We start from the raw sequence: 14,966 nt of genomic DNA, 5'->3' as shown, positions 1-14,966 counted from the left end.
GTCAACCCCGCCCTTACTCTTAGCTTAAGACTTCTCTCTATTCCTTAGTAAAAGTTGCTCTCAGCAGCTTTGTCAATAGGGTTTATTCCCCTGGGCCCGTATTCATAAAAATTCTAAGAGTCCTCTCAGAAAACTCCTAATTTAGCTTAAAAACTTTTACGTAGGAGTGTTAGCTTAAGAGCTATTCAGGACCGATCTGAGAGCAACTCTGAGCAAGGAAAAAACAAAAACTTTAATCTTAGTGAAGAGGTCGGGGCTGACCCCGTTGCTACGTATGACACAGTCTTTTGAAGACTGTGATTGGTTGGGTGTCCAAAAAGGGGAAAAAAGGAACGCTTTTAAGTATAGGGTCTATTCTAAGCCTTCACTTTGAAATTACAAGTGCAAATTGTCCTATTTTACCGTTCTCTCTTACTCACACACACACACATTATATATATGTATATAAATCCTTTTATTATTTACCATGCTGTTAATATCCTATAAGGTATTTGATTGGCTTAGAATTATAAACATTGTTCCACTCTTTCCAATTACACTGATTGCTGGCATGTCTATTTAATTGGTGGTCTGAAAGTTGGGTTTAATGCAACAAACATGATCCCTGAACGATCTAATCTATAGCGTCTTATTAAGTCACTGTCCTCCATTGTCTGCAACACATTTCTTCTCCCTCTTCGTCTTTCTGCCATTTTCTCCGCTGCTAAAGAAACTCTTAAGCCTCTTAAAAGTCCTTGTCCGTGCTCCTAACAAATTTGACCTTAAGACCTCTTTTAAGGGTTATGCTTTCTGAATTACTTTTTTCTTTACTAGGATTTTTTAGTTAATTTTAAGAGTAAACGCCCACATTTCTAAGAATTTTCTTAGAATTTTGTCTCTAGGAGCTACTCTTTGCATTAAGATTCTTTATGAATACGGGTCCTGGACTCTCTCACAGCTTTCATTGGTCAAGGACCGACAAAGAGGATGTTTGACTGACATGTAAAGCAAACCAATCACAGTTTCGTTTTGTTCCGTGTCACTTTTAGCGGTGTGAAAATGTAAAGTCGATGTCCCTGCAATTTACAGACCGGCGCGCATCTATAAATTATTAATTCAAGAACGTTGTGCAAGTTTACTGCAACAATGGAGCCGCAAACTTCCCATACTTTAGAAAATCCAGTGTTTAGTGTATCTTGGTAAGTCCTCATTAATTGTCACAGTTGTAAACCCGACAGCGTTCTTCCACGAGGAAGTTTGGAGTCACAGCATCTTTGTTCCTCACGGACACCCTGTAGAATTCAACCAATCAGATGACGACTTCGAAACTCCTGAAGTGTTTCCAGAACAGACGTGCCACATCAGACGTTCAGCCAACAATCCGTGTGCGTCTGAGGCTGAGACTATGGCCAGGTGTAGAAAAAGTAATGTAAGGCATTATTTACCATAAAAAGTAACAAAGTAGTGGAATTAGTAACTTTTTTAGGGAATAACGCAATATTGTAATGCATTACTTTTAAAATTAACTTTCCCCAACACTGGGAACTAGTTTGACCGACTAACAGTTAGTCACGGGTAAAAGTAAAGTCTTACTTTTCAGTGTCAGAGCAATTCTACATTTTATTAAATGAAAAAAAGTTTTGAACAGCCTTCAGGAAAAAAAATGGATGACTAACTTGTAAGACTATTCTTAGCAGTTTATGCAACCGGCCCCAAGAGTGAGGCTAAAACAATGTTTCATAACCTTAATGATCAAACACCAAGGTAACATCCAGGTCTACCAGGCCTGTACTTCAACAAGGCAACATATGTCTGCTTCGCTGAAGAGAGACACTCCTATTGACTAATCTCATCACAGGAATTGCAATGCTTAAGTAGTTCCATTTTGGGAGGAGTAAAATTCACATATGTGGCTTGAACAACTATGCCTTTGCCCTATAGCATCACACCACCTCTGGAAGTCATAATTAGATGAATGCTGAAAACCTACCAAGAGTAAATACTGTACCATCTTACGATAGTTCTTGTAGCTCAACTATTGGGTTGTTTAACTGATCTCCCTGGAAGTGAAAAGGGATAAGCGTCCTGTAGCCCAAGACTGGTTTCCCACTGAAGCTAAGCAGGGCTGAGCCGGATCAGTACCTGGATGGGAGACCAACTGGGAAAACCAGGTTGGAAGAGGTGTTAGTGAGGCCAGCAGGGGGCGCTCACCCTGTGGTCTGTGTGGGTCCTAACGCCCCAGTATAGTGATGGGGACACTGTACTGTAACAAGCACCGTCCTTCGGATGAGACGTTAAACCGAGGTCCTGACTCTCTGTGGTCATTAAAAAATCCCAGGATGTCCTTCGATAAAGAGTAGGGGTGTAACCCTGGCATCCTGGCCAAATTTGCCCATTGGCCCCTGTCCATCATGGCCTCCTAATCATCCCCATATATATACGATTGGCTTCATCACTCCTCTTCTCTCCACCATAAGCTGGTGTGTGGTGGCCGTTCTGGCGCAAAATGGCTGCCGTTGCATCATCCAGGTGGTGCTGCACATTGGTGGTGGTTGAGGAGATTGCCCCTTCTATGTAAAGCACTTTGAGTGCCTAGAAAAGCGCTATATAAATGTAACAAATTATTATTAAGCTCCGTAAAGGCAAATAGTGTGCGAAGCCAGCAATGAAATTCTGCAGATGGAGATTTAAGAAGGATATTGTTAGCCGCATTTCCACCACAAGAACTTTCCCCATGAACTAGGGACTTTGGAGTGGTACTCTGTGTGTTTCGACTGTAGGAACCAGGGTCTAAAAGAAGTGCCGGGTAAAAATGTCCCCCTCAGAAAGTCCCTGCTCAAAAGGTAGTACTTTTTCAAAGTTCAGGAACTTTCAGGTCTATTGAAATCTTCATATTTTCAAAATGTTAGTTGGTACGAAACAAATGTACACCTGCTCCCTACCACATGTAAATGGTTATAGGGTTTTTTGGCAAACTGATGACTGCATTTTGATAACACTATGTACCATAATAATATTTTGCGAGTTCGTTTGCTCTGTTTTTTTGTTTGTTTGTTTTTGTAGCTGAGAGTTGAAAACTTTTGAAAACAGTGCTCGTCACTGTCACATTTTCCAATCGTCCAATCACAGTGAAGGAGGGGCGGGACAAATACTACACCGACCAACCATCCTCCTTGTACAACTCCTGAACAACAATGGAGAAGTTAATATTGCTAGTTACTGCATTTTTATATTCAGAAATATTCTTCAAAATTAGATATTAGTAACACATTACTGCCGTGGATGTTCCACATCATAGCAACCAAAGCGTCTCAGCTGGAAAAACGGTGCGACTCCAAGGCGTTTTTAAGCGTCACCAGCAAGCCGTTTTGAGAAGAGCACCTTATTTTTTTCCATTGGCTAAAACGCTTTTGTAGACATGCGTTAATAAAACATTTTGTTAGGCATATAGCCTATTAGTCTCTTTTTCATGCAGCAGATATTCTCTGGCTCTGCAGGCATTTTACAACAGTTCCCACACGAGCGATTTATAGATTATCATGACAAAATATGTTAATCAATGACTTGAAGATAGTTAACTCCACATTATACATGAATTCATTTGCATTCTACATCACTTCTTCTTGAGTCTCTCCATAATTTTTTGACTCCGGTTTGAACATAAAAGGCTGAACAGTTTCTGACCTTTTCAGTGCGTGTCTGCGTGAGGTAATCGGAGTTGCTAAAACAAGCTCTTGAAACCCCGCCCTCTTCTCATTTGCATTTGAAGGGACACACAAAAATGGTGCGTTTTTGCTCATCCTCAAAAAGTGATAATTTGCTATAAAAATGATCTGTGAGGTGTTTTGAGCTAAATCTTCACATACACAATTTGGGGCCATCAGAGACTTATTTTACATCTTGTATAAAGGGGCATTATAGGACCACTTTAACTACCAAATCTGATGTTTATGAAGCGTTGGTGAGTCTGGAGTTGAGTTTTCCAGAAGGTCTGTTTTACACACAAATTACTCCGAATTTTTTCATATAGGCTATTGACGAAAATGTCATTAATGAGGCCCAAATATTGGCACCCTTTACTAATATTTGGTAGCAGAACCTTAGGCAACAATGACAGCCTCTAAATGTTCCTTGATCCATACAGAAGCTTCTTGCACCTGTCTGCTGGTATTTTCCATTGCTATGCACTCAAGCTCTTTTAAGTTTACAGGAGTCCTTTTTGGGCCGACACTAAGTTGCTGTGTGGGAAATTTCCGCTCTCCAAAATTTTTCAATGGGATTTAGGTCTGGCCTTTTCAGCGGTTCTTTGGTGCTGTTAGATGTGTGCTTTGGGTCATGGTCCTGCTGAAAGAGCCAAGACCTTCAGCACAAACCTAGTTTTTTGTCACTAACACATTTCACTTTAAAATGCTTAATGGTAATCTTCTGATTTCATCATTCCTTTGATGCCTTCAGGTCAGCCTGAAGCTCTTTAGATGTCTTGCCTGGTGTTTTTCCATAATCTGCACCAACCTTCGCAGCCTTCTCAAACAAAGTTACTTCTTGGCACCACGTCCTGGAAGCGCCGTAACAGTTTTATGAAAGTGAAACGTCTTGATAACATTATGAATTGTTGAAACAGGGATTTCAAGATCTTTGCCAATTGCCTTGTTTAGCCTTTGGATTGTTTATGTTTCTGAAAAATAGCATTTCTGATGCTCTCATACAATTCTCTTGCCTCAACCATTGTGAAAAAGAAACTGCAAACAATCAGCCCCTTTTTTTAAATTCTGCACTTATAACTCAGGGCTGCCGATAATTCTGTCCAGGACTGAAGGTAGCATGAAAACAGATTGTTTTTGTTTAGTTTTTTTAGGGAAAACCTAATTTTCCATTTCTTATATTTCCCTGCAGAGGTGGAGTTACATTTTTTAAAATTGTACTGTGTCTACTAATTAAGCCATAACCTTAAAAGAACAGAGAATTAGTCATATTATTGCTGCATTAAACATGAATAATGCAGAGTAGACAACTCTGTAAAGAGATGAGGATTAGGCTTGTGTAATTGCTGAATTTTTATTGATAATTCAGTACATAGTGAGAGAGGGTAAAGAGAAGCATGATATTTCTGCATTTAAGGTGAGCAGGGAACAACCTAAGGTGGGGCTAGTTGTAACACATGCTAGCATGACAAAACTTAGTATTTACTCGTTGAAGAAAAAGTATTAAAAGTATTTACTAGTTGCCATATCAACACTATATACACAGTAAAAAAAAATTAAATAATACTTTTTAAACCCAACTGTTGGGTTACACATATTGGGTCAATATGTTGGGTTATTTTACCAAAATGTTGGGTCATTTTAACATTGTTGGGTTATTTTAAGTAATAACTCTATAGAGAAAAAAATTGCTCCAAAATTAAAAAAATCTTTGGAAGATGTAATTAACAGTTGAGTTATGCTGATTCTATTCTATACTTTTATGAATTCTATTGAGGAACCATAAGGAAAAGGAGAATAAAGACTGGGAGTCAATAGTTTGTCTTGTATATATATATATATATATATATATATATATATATATATATATATATATATATATATATATATATATATATATATATATATATATATATATATATATATATATCAGATAACATTTTCAGCTGTCATATGTCACTTCCATTCTTTCGGGGTAGGCTAAATCATGAAGTATGCACTGTATAAAAAAGTATAAATTAATGAAGCAAAACCACATAATTGTACTAGATGTGTAAAAATGAGTGTGGGGAAAAAATAATACTCTAATCCCTAAGTGGATTTACACAAACTGAAAGTCAAAAAGTGTTAGGTTGTGCCCAGCTCTCCTCCTATTGTAAATACTATTGTAAAAAGAAATGGATTACTCGTTGTATTTAGTATTAACTGTCTCCGCCTAAATTGGCACGTACGTTTTTTTTGCTGCATGTTTCTAATTTACTTTCATGTTTGGGAAAAAAAGTCATTACAAAACGAACTCACCCTCAAATTTAATGATGCGAGAAGAAAGCTGCGGACGAAAACTGTGAACTCTTCTGTAACTGCATGTATCCAAGTGTTTTGACAAGGAGCAGACCGGATGGATGGAGGATGTGTTGAGGAGCAGCGCGTGCTGACTGTGTTGGGATGCACGAGACCGTTCAGTTCTAGAGAGAGAGAGAGAGAGAGAGAAAGAGAGAGAGAGAGGCGGGAACGGGCACATAACTAGTCTGTCATTTGTGCCAAGCACACCCAGGCCATTTAAACGAGGCTACGGGCAGTTTTAGGCTATATTTACAGCGAGTAGATCCCGAGTTAAGCTATCTCTTACAAAAGTTTAACAAAAGGTAAGCCTATCATATAATAGCCTAAATGATACAAAATCTACTTCACACAGTCTAGGAAGATTTATTTTTGTTTAGGATAATTACTGTAAAGTGCAATAGCTATGGAATAGGAATATTGTAACATTATGCATTGTCTATATAGGCGTACGATAAGGTATATAGCACTTTTCATTGTATTTAATGTAAAATACTAAATCAATTATTATATTTAAAATTTCAGTGAACGAGGGTTACATACGTAACCAAGACGTTCCCTTTCAGTTGGTCACGTTCAACATTATGTCGACATCACCGACGTATTGAGATCCCTTTGGAAAACGCCATGACTGCTGCCCCTTCCAGTGCCCTTTGTAAGTCTCTCAGACCACCCTGTATTAGGGGTGGAAGACCTTTGCAGAGAGAGTCAATCACTGCGTTACGCATGACCCACTCAATGAGACTATTGGATAACACTGGGAAAGCGTGCTCCTAGAAAGGGGAACACTGTGGAAACCACATCCTGCCCGAAGGGAGGTAACATGTGGAAGTTACACATATGGACTGGGCTCTCAACCCGAGTGGACAAGGCACGATGGCATCCAATATCCAGTGGGCCATCCTCTGCAGTCAGGAGTACTTTTAGCTCTGCTGACTGCAAAGGCTCAAGGGGTGCTCTCTGCAGTGCCGTAAGCACCAGAGATAAGTCCCAAGAGGGTAGAGAGTGCGAGCGAGGCAGATTTAATCTCCTCGCTCCCCCTCAGGAACCTGAAGCTTTCCCAAAAATGTGCCGTCAACTGCATCATGATGTGTGGCAATAGCGGCATACACTTTAAAGGGTTAGTTCACCCAAAAATTAAAATTCTGTCATTAATTACTTACCCTCATGCCGTTCGACACCCGTAAGACCTCCGTTCATCTTCGGAACAGAAATTAAGATATTTTAGTTGAAATCTGATGGCTCTGAAAGGCCTCCATTGGCACAATGCACGGTTCACTCTCAAGACCCTTAAAAGGTACTAAAGACGTCGTTACAAAGTCCATCTCACTACAGTGGTTCTAAAATAACTTTATGAATCGGCGAGAATAGTTTTTGTGCGCAAAAAAACCCTAAATAACGACTTATATAGTGATGACGATTTCAAAACAAGGCATCATGAAGCTTCGAAGCGTTATGAATCAGTCGAATCATGATTCGGATCGCGTGTCAAACCGTCAAACTGCTGAAATTTGGCGATCCAAACTGCTCATTCGGCTCACTGATTCATAGCGCTTCGAAGCTTCATGATGCCTTGTTTTGAAATCGTCATCACTATATAAGTCATTATTCAGGGGGTTTTTGCGCACAAAAACTATTCTCGCCGATTCATAAAGTTATTGTAGAACCACTGTAGTGAGATGGACTTCGTAACGACGTCTTTAGTACCTTTTAAGGGTCTTGAGAGTGAACCGTGCCATTGTGCCAATGGAGGCCTTTCAGAGTCATCAGATTTCAACTAAAATATCTTCATTTGTGTTCTGAAGATGAACGGAGGTCTGACGGGTGTCGAACGACATGAGGGTAAGTAATTAATGACAGAATTTTCATTTTTGGGTGAACTAACTCTTTAAGGGTGAGGGGTAGACAGCCTTCGCTCCAACCCATCTTGCAGGAAGGAAAGCACAACTCTGACCGAACATCTTCGGGGGTCTTTCCGGTGGGAAGAACACCACTCAACGAACAGGTTCCACTTAAAAGCATAGAGGCGCCTTGTAGAGGGGGCTCTATCCGAAGTTATAGTGTGTACCACTGATTGGGGTAGGTCACCTAGAACCTCTGCATCCCGTCCAGGGACCAGACATGGAGTTAACAGAGGTCTGGACGCGAGTGCCAGTGGGTGCCCCGTCTCTGAAAAAGCAGGTCCTTCCTCAGAATAATGGGTCAGGGAGGTGCTGTCACAAGGAGAATTAGTTCTTGGAACCTGGTCCGGTTGGGCCAATAGGGCGCAACTAACAAGACCTGCTCCTCATCCTCAATGACTTTGCGCAGTGATTGTGTGAGAAGGCTCACTGGGGGAAACGCATATTTGCGTAGGTCACGCGGGGCCAGCTGTGTGCCAGTGCATCTGTGCCGAGGGTCCACCCAATCAGGGAATAGACTGGCAATGTGACGTGTCCAGGGTGGCAAACAGGTCTACCGAGTCAGTAGTCAGCAGTCCCGAAGTGTCTCCAAATCAGCTGGACCACCTGGGGGTAGAGTCTCCACTCTCAAGGAAGCACTTGCTGTTGTGAGAACTTGTCGGCTCCACGGTTGAGCAAGCGGAGGATCTGCAGCCGGCGGATGTTGCACGTGAACCCCCAGCCGGTGGCAGATGCATCCGTGAAAACCACAGCATGCCTGGACACTTGTTCTAGGGGGACTTCTGCACGTAGAGACAAAGGGTCCGATCACGGGCTGAAGGTTTGGCAGCAGGTCGGTGTGATTGCCCATCTCAGGCCAATCTTACCCCAAGTGTCTAATTTTATCTTTTTACTTCAAAATAAAAACCATAATTTTTACTCCACAAAGCTAAAAACATTGATGTCCACAAATCCCTCATTACCAATTAGACACAAAACTTTGATATTCATCATAATACAGTCATAGATCACTGTTTTCCAGAGACACAAAATTAGATAAATTAACCTCAAAACTGCTTTGACTGACTAAATCTCACAAATGTTGAAATTCAGATGAAAAATGACGAAATTGAAAATAGCGTAGCCATTCATCAAAGAGATGAGATTTGTGTCATGTATGATGGATTATTATATTTGAATATTGAATGTGTAGGTCCAGGAAAATGGCATTTGAGAAGTAATTGATGAAGGCATGGTAAAATGTTTCTAAGAGGGTTTTAATGTGGCCTTCATATTCATTGTGTGTGTAACCGACTACAGATATTCAGTCAATGTGACTGAAGCTCAGGTATTTTTCTTTCTGTCTACTGTTTTTTTTTCTCTTTTTCATCTTACCATCATTTGCTAAATCAGGTATTTCTGTGGTCATAAAGCATGAAGATGCCAACAAACTAATGCAGTGGTGTCCAGTGGTTGTCCTGACCACTAAATTCAGCCTTAGAGCCAGGGCCTGACCACGACTTGTTTTCATGTGTGGACTGTGGAGGTATGCAACTATCTGACCACTTCTGCTGCTTGCAAATTATCCGACCTATTGCCTTCTCATCTTTGTGCAAACCATTTATTCCCAGGTTAACTACGATTTCTGCACTGCAGCTTTGATTGAAGATAACAACCATATAACCCACTTACAAACATACCTTTTCCCTTATATAGCACCTACAGTATACACTCATAAATATTTAGCATATATTTGTGTGTTTCAGATATATCGCACAACCTGCTCTACACTGCATATTAAATTGTTATCATGAAGCTTCAACACACACCCATGAACATAAACAACTTTCTCTGACGCACATCTATTTCTTAACTGACCGGAATCTCTTTGTGGAAAAAACAAAAATAATATCTGCATCGAAAACACAAGCTTAGCTTAATTATTATTTGGTTAACCATATCATAAAATATCATTAATGTAATTAACGGATCTCTCTCTCACTCTACTGCAGAAGATATCAGTTGTTCTGTTTAATTAGACTCTGGGCAGGTTGTTTTTCAGCCAAAATAAAAAGTTTAATACTTTTGAGCCATCTGAAAGAACAGCACTGGGGAGAAGCGCACGATCACAGTGCAAAAACACCATCAAAGACAAAGCAAAAAGTCACGTCTATGTATGTGTTTTAGGGGTGGTGCAGAGGTTGTTATGAGGTTTAGGGGTTGTTATGAGCTCAGGAAAAATCTCAGAAGTATAGAAGACATTTCCTTAGTGGTTTTATTGCCATCTCAAAGAAAACAATTTGGTATTAAACGGGCATTAAAGGGATTTTATGGAAGATATATGCTAAATATATGTTTTAAGTAGTTCCGTTTAAAGAATATGTTTCAGTTAAACTTTGAAATGACAAAATATATTACATAATGTTCTTCAAGGGACAATACAATTTCCAAACTTAAAAATATACTCCACCCAAACAAAATTCGCAAATGGATAGTAACCTAAAAGCTGACACTTCAAAAAACCCAGAAATTGAAAATGACAGTAATTCATATTGTAGTGGTAGTTTGAGATCCTATTATATACGGTAACTTATACTTGGTTATGTCATGCGTAGCTAATAGAAAATATATAATATATTATAAAAGTACCGAAACTAAGCAACTCGTGTGAAGCTTTCTCTATCTACAAGACATCCTATCATTACACATATGACCCCATCAATGTCTTTAAAGTGAAACAATAGATGTGTGTAAGAAAAATACTAATAATTTCAACTTTTCAAACTATAAACCATTGCTTCCAATTGCATTATATGGACTCACAGAGATGGATTATTTTTCTAAATGTCAGCCCAATCAGCAGCAACATGTATATAAACCACACGTATTAAAAGGAAAGCTCGCACAATGGGTCCAAGTAAAGTCGTTTACAAATGTGTCCGCTGCAGCTCAGTGTACAAAACAACTGAAGATATTAGAAGACATGTTTGTCTTTTCATCCTGAAATGTGAGGCAAAGGTTGGATCACACTAATTAGTTTCCACAGTTTCCACAAATCCCTTCACTCGATTGGGATGTTCTCTTTTATTCTGGACGGCAGGGGCAGTGACTGTAACATAGAGAGTATTTTGCAGCATTAAACACGTTTTATACCGATTTCATCAGGCTCCGAAAATTCTTCAAAAAGAACTCAAAGAATGGGCTTCTCAGCTGCCATAGTTGCAACTCCTGCGTAATCAGAACAGGGTGTTCAACGCAGCACTGTTTCCATTTAAAAAACGTTGTGCAACGTTTTGTTGGGGCTGAACGCAGCCCTGTTCTTTCTGTTTTTTTAATCTGATTGGCTGAGAGCCTTTTCCAGCCGTGCGGTATTCACCCAGTATCAGCACTGGAACCATTTCACCGTTTGTATCACTCCACTTGCGACGACTGTATATTTTTAAAAATACTGCTGTTGTTGTGTCACGAAATGTCGCTTTAAGAGTTTTTTAGGCGAGAATGTAGTTATTTAGACCTCAAATATGTGACTTGTATATAAACAAAAGTGCATATTTAAAAATGTTTTAAAACGTCAGTGGCCGTTCAGCGCTGATGTTCCCTCTGAGAACAGCTTCATCTCAGCTTCATCAAGGATTTGCTCTTGGCTCTTATGTTGATAGTGGTTAAACATGATATATAATTAATTTGGGGTATATCAAATGAGCAATCTTTGGTCTTATTAATCTATTACTTGTTTCAGAGAAAAATCGATTTGGCTAAAGGCAAAATTAAGTTTGATAATGTTTTAAAACATTTTTAAATATGCATGTTACATTTAGGCTACATTTAACTTGAATCCTGTACTAGAGCACTGCTTTTGTACATTTGACTGAATTGTTTGCTTGTGTTTATTTCTTATTGACTTTCATAATGGCTATTGTTAATTTAAATATATTTTTTTCAATAAATATTATTTTATATAAATAATATGCCGTATTTGATATTGAGAAAGGTCCGTTAGTGATCATGAAATGGACTTCACAGACTGTCTTTATGAGTGAGTCTCTGGTCAGAACAAGGAAGTTGTTTCAGCGCGGTCATGGATGGTTAAAGTCAACTTTTAAAAGTTAAGGAAAACTATCACTTTCTTCAGCAAACATTCAAACTGATTTTTTTTATGGATATAATCAGGGCCTGAAATTGACTTTTTTGACCACCAGCCACTGTGACAGGCACGTTTTACCAGCCACTTTTTTTTCTCCTCGACATTTAGCCTGTTCACTTGCTTGTCTGGATTTTTTTGTGTGTGTTGTAAGAAATATTCTCAACAGTGTTCAATCAGCTTTGACATATTTAAATCTGCATATCTTTGATATTTGTACCTTTTATAAAGGGAATTTTTTCCCCATAATCTTATTAAATATAGGTTATGCTTCAGCTTTCAGTTTATATTCTTAAATTTGATCTATAAATTAAATTATAATAATAAGACACTGAAGGGCTGTTACCAATCAAATTCAATAATTTACACTGAAAAATTACAACTGGATTAAAAAATGTTATGAGATTGTTTTAAATATTTTTGAATATACAAATAAAAATAGTTGGAAAGAATGTTTAAACATGAAAGTAAACCACCAGTAGGTGGCAGCAAGTTACCGTTTTAATGAATGAGTCATTGAGTCGATTCGTTCAAACGGATGATTCATTCAAGAATGTGGCAGTCATTTATGAATAGGTCATTGAATCTTTGATTCAAACGATTAATTCAAAACGCTGAATCATTCAGTAACATTGATTTCTTCTCGAGAGGTTGCGCGAGCGTCAACAGCGCAACATTGTTACCGCCAGTTTATTATACATTAGGCTATATATTATTATCCACTATCAATCGCCACTTACGCTAAATTAATGCAGAATCATTCTTGCATTTTGTTGATTCCCTAGTTTTTTTGTTATTGATGTTTTAATCTGTTTAGTAAAATTCTCTTTCACTTGCCCCTTCAAAAAATCCACTAGTCCCACAAACATTGTTCTTTAACTTGTAAGAATACACATCTAAGTGCTGTCAAGTTATTAACGAAATCAATATAAGTAATAATAACTCTTATAATATACATTTTTTCAAATCTTTTTATTCATTGATGTCCCGTGTCACAGACAGTCATACTGACTGCTGCTAATCTGAGTCCACAGATATAGCCCTACCGCAGCTCGTATGTGTTGATGGCTGATTTAGTCATGTTCAGGAACGGTTAAACAGAACTAAATTAATATTATTATTACTGGTAAAGCTACCGCGTACCGGACATTTTCTCATCGCTTCCTAAATCCCAACATGCACACGCACACGACACACACACATTTGTGCAACTGTCATTGTACTGTAGCCTAGGTCAGCGTTGCATTATTATCTCGTCCCATTTCACCAACAGTTTAATACTCGCCAATCCAAACGTAGACAGAGAAGGACCTCATCTTCTTTCCGATCGCATGAACGTAGTCGCATCCTCTCAAACTGCCTAATGAATCACTCAATTCTCATTGGCTACCTGCCAACATGGCAGGTAGATTGACAGTGTTACCCGCCAATTGCAAAATTCACCCGCATTTGGCGCGTGGTCGGGTGTTAATTTCAGGCCCCGGATATAATATTATGGACATCGACCTGAAGAATGAATGCTCAGATGCAGGTAATACTTTACTCTACATAATACAATAATCTTCAATGAAGCGACTCAACGTTCCTTCGTCTTTTGCACTAAAGTGATGTTTTAGAATAAGTAATGGAGGCTTGGGCTCGACTGTCAAATTGAGATTTGAATCCGTGGCGGATGGAAGTAGTTCTGCTCAATAGAGGGTTTTTAAAGACACTCCGTTGTAGTTTCAGATTTAATAACTCACTGAATTGTTGTATAAACACAATATCACACTCGTAGCCGTGCTGATATACAGCCATATATTTCTGTATGAGAAAGGTTGTTGTGCTTTGGGCAAGGGTTAATTTCAATTTAACTTAACAGAACATTCTTTTGAATGTTTTTTGAAAGTTTTCCTCTTAATGAGTTTTAAATGTGAGGTCTTTTTTTGGATCAAGCACAATATCAAACAAGCAACAGCACAACTGTAAGTGTAATAGCTAATGCTTTCAGACAGTTCTATAAACAAAATGTTAATCACCTGACATTTCAGACACAATGTGGACACAATATTTGCTCTGTCAAAGAAAACTGAAGCCAAAGCAGAATCAAGAACTGGACTTCTAAAATTCAAGTGTATGAATATGAAATAGCAGTACTATTCAAATCAAATTAGTTGACCAGAATATTACTTTTCTGGTTCCAGTAAAACTTTTTTTCTCAAACATTAGTAAGGAGGAAAATCTGTTTATGGTTCTCCTAGTATTTTAAGGACACATCATTTTATAACATATCCGCTTTAATTGTACGTTGTCATATGAGCAACCAGTCAGTAATTACACATATTTAGGTATCAAGATTTAGGCCTCAATGAAAAGTTTATAGTACACATAAAACAGTATCAGTTCACAGGGTCCATTTTTGTGTTAAACATGCTGAAAAGTTAATAATTCAGTGAGTGATTTAGTAACCAAAAACTTTTTTGACCAATTTATTTAAAGAACAAAATCCTTAGAATCCTGTGCTCATGTGAATGCTAATTTGTTTTTCCAGTGACACTATAGACAAGTGCCACAGGAATCAGCAGTGCGGGTCTGTTAGAGCATTGTATGGTGTTTTGCCCACATTGACAGACCTTCAAGAACCATTAACTGAACCCAGATTCATGAAATTCATTCAGTTCACAATTCTCTCAGTTCCTAACCATGGCTCATGCTGAATTAGACTTAATTTAGTAGACATAAACAGGTTTTGCAGAGGCTAGCAAAATAGCACACACACAGATGCATTGACACATGCATATCCTCAGGCTACAGCATAAATAATGATGTTTTTGTCTGCAACTGATTATGTTTTATGAGCCTGTGAATTGTCAGTACAATGTTGCAGGTTCAATCAATCTGTTTAGAATTTTGATACAAACAGCCAGTTCATAAAATAGAAGGAAA

Source organism: Gobio gobio, assembly GCF_949357685.1.
Source record: "Gobio gobio genome assembly, chromosome: 21".
Classification (NCBI taxonomy): Eukaryota; Metazoa; Chordata; class Actinopteri; order Cypriniformes; family Gobionidae; genus Gobio; species Gobio gobio.
Note: the sequence above shows the minus strand (reverse complement) of the source record.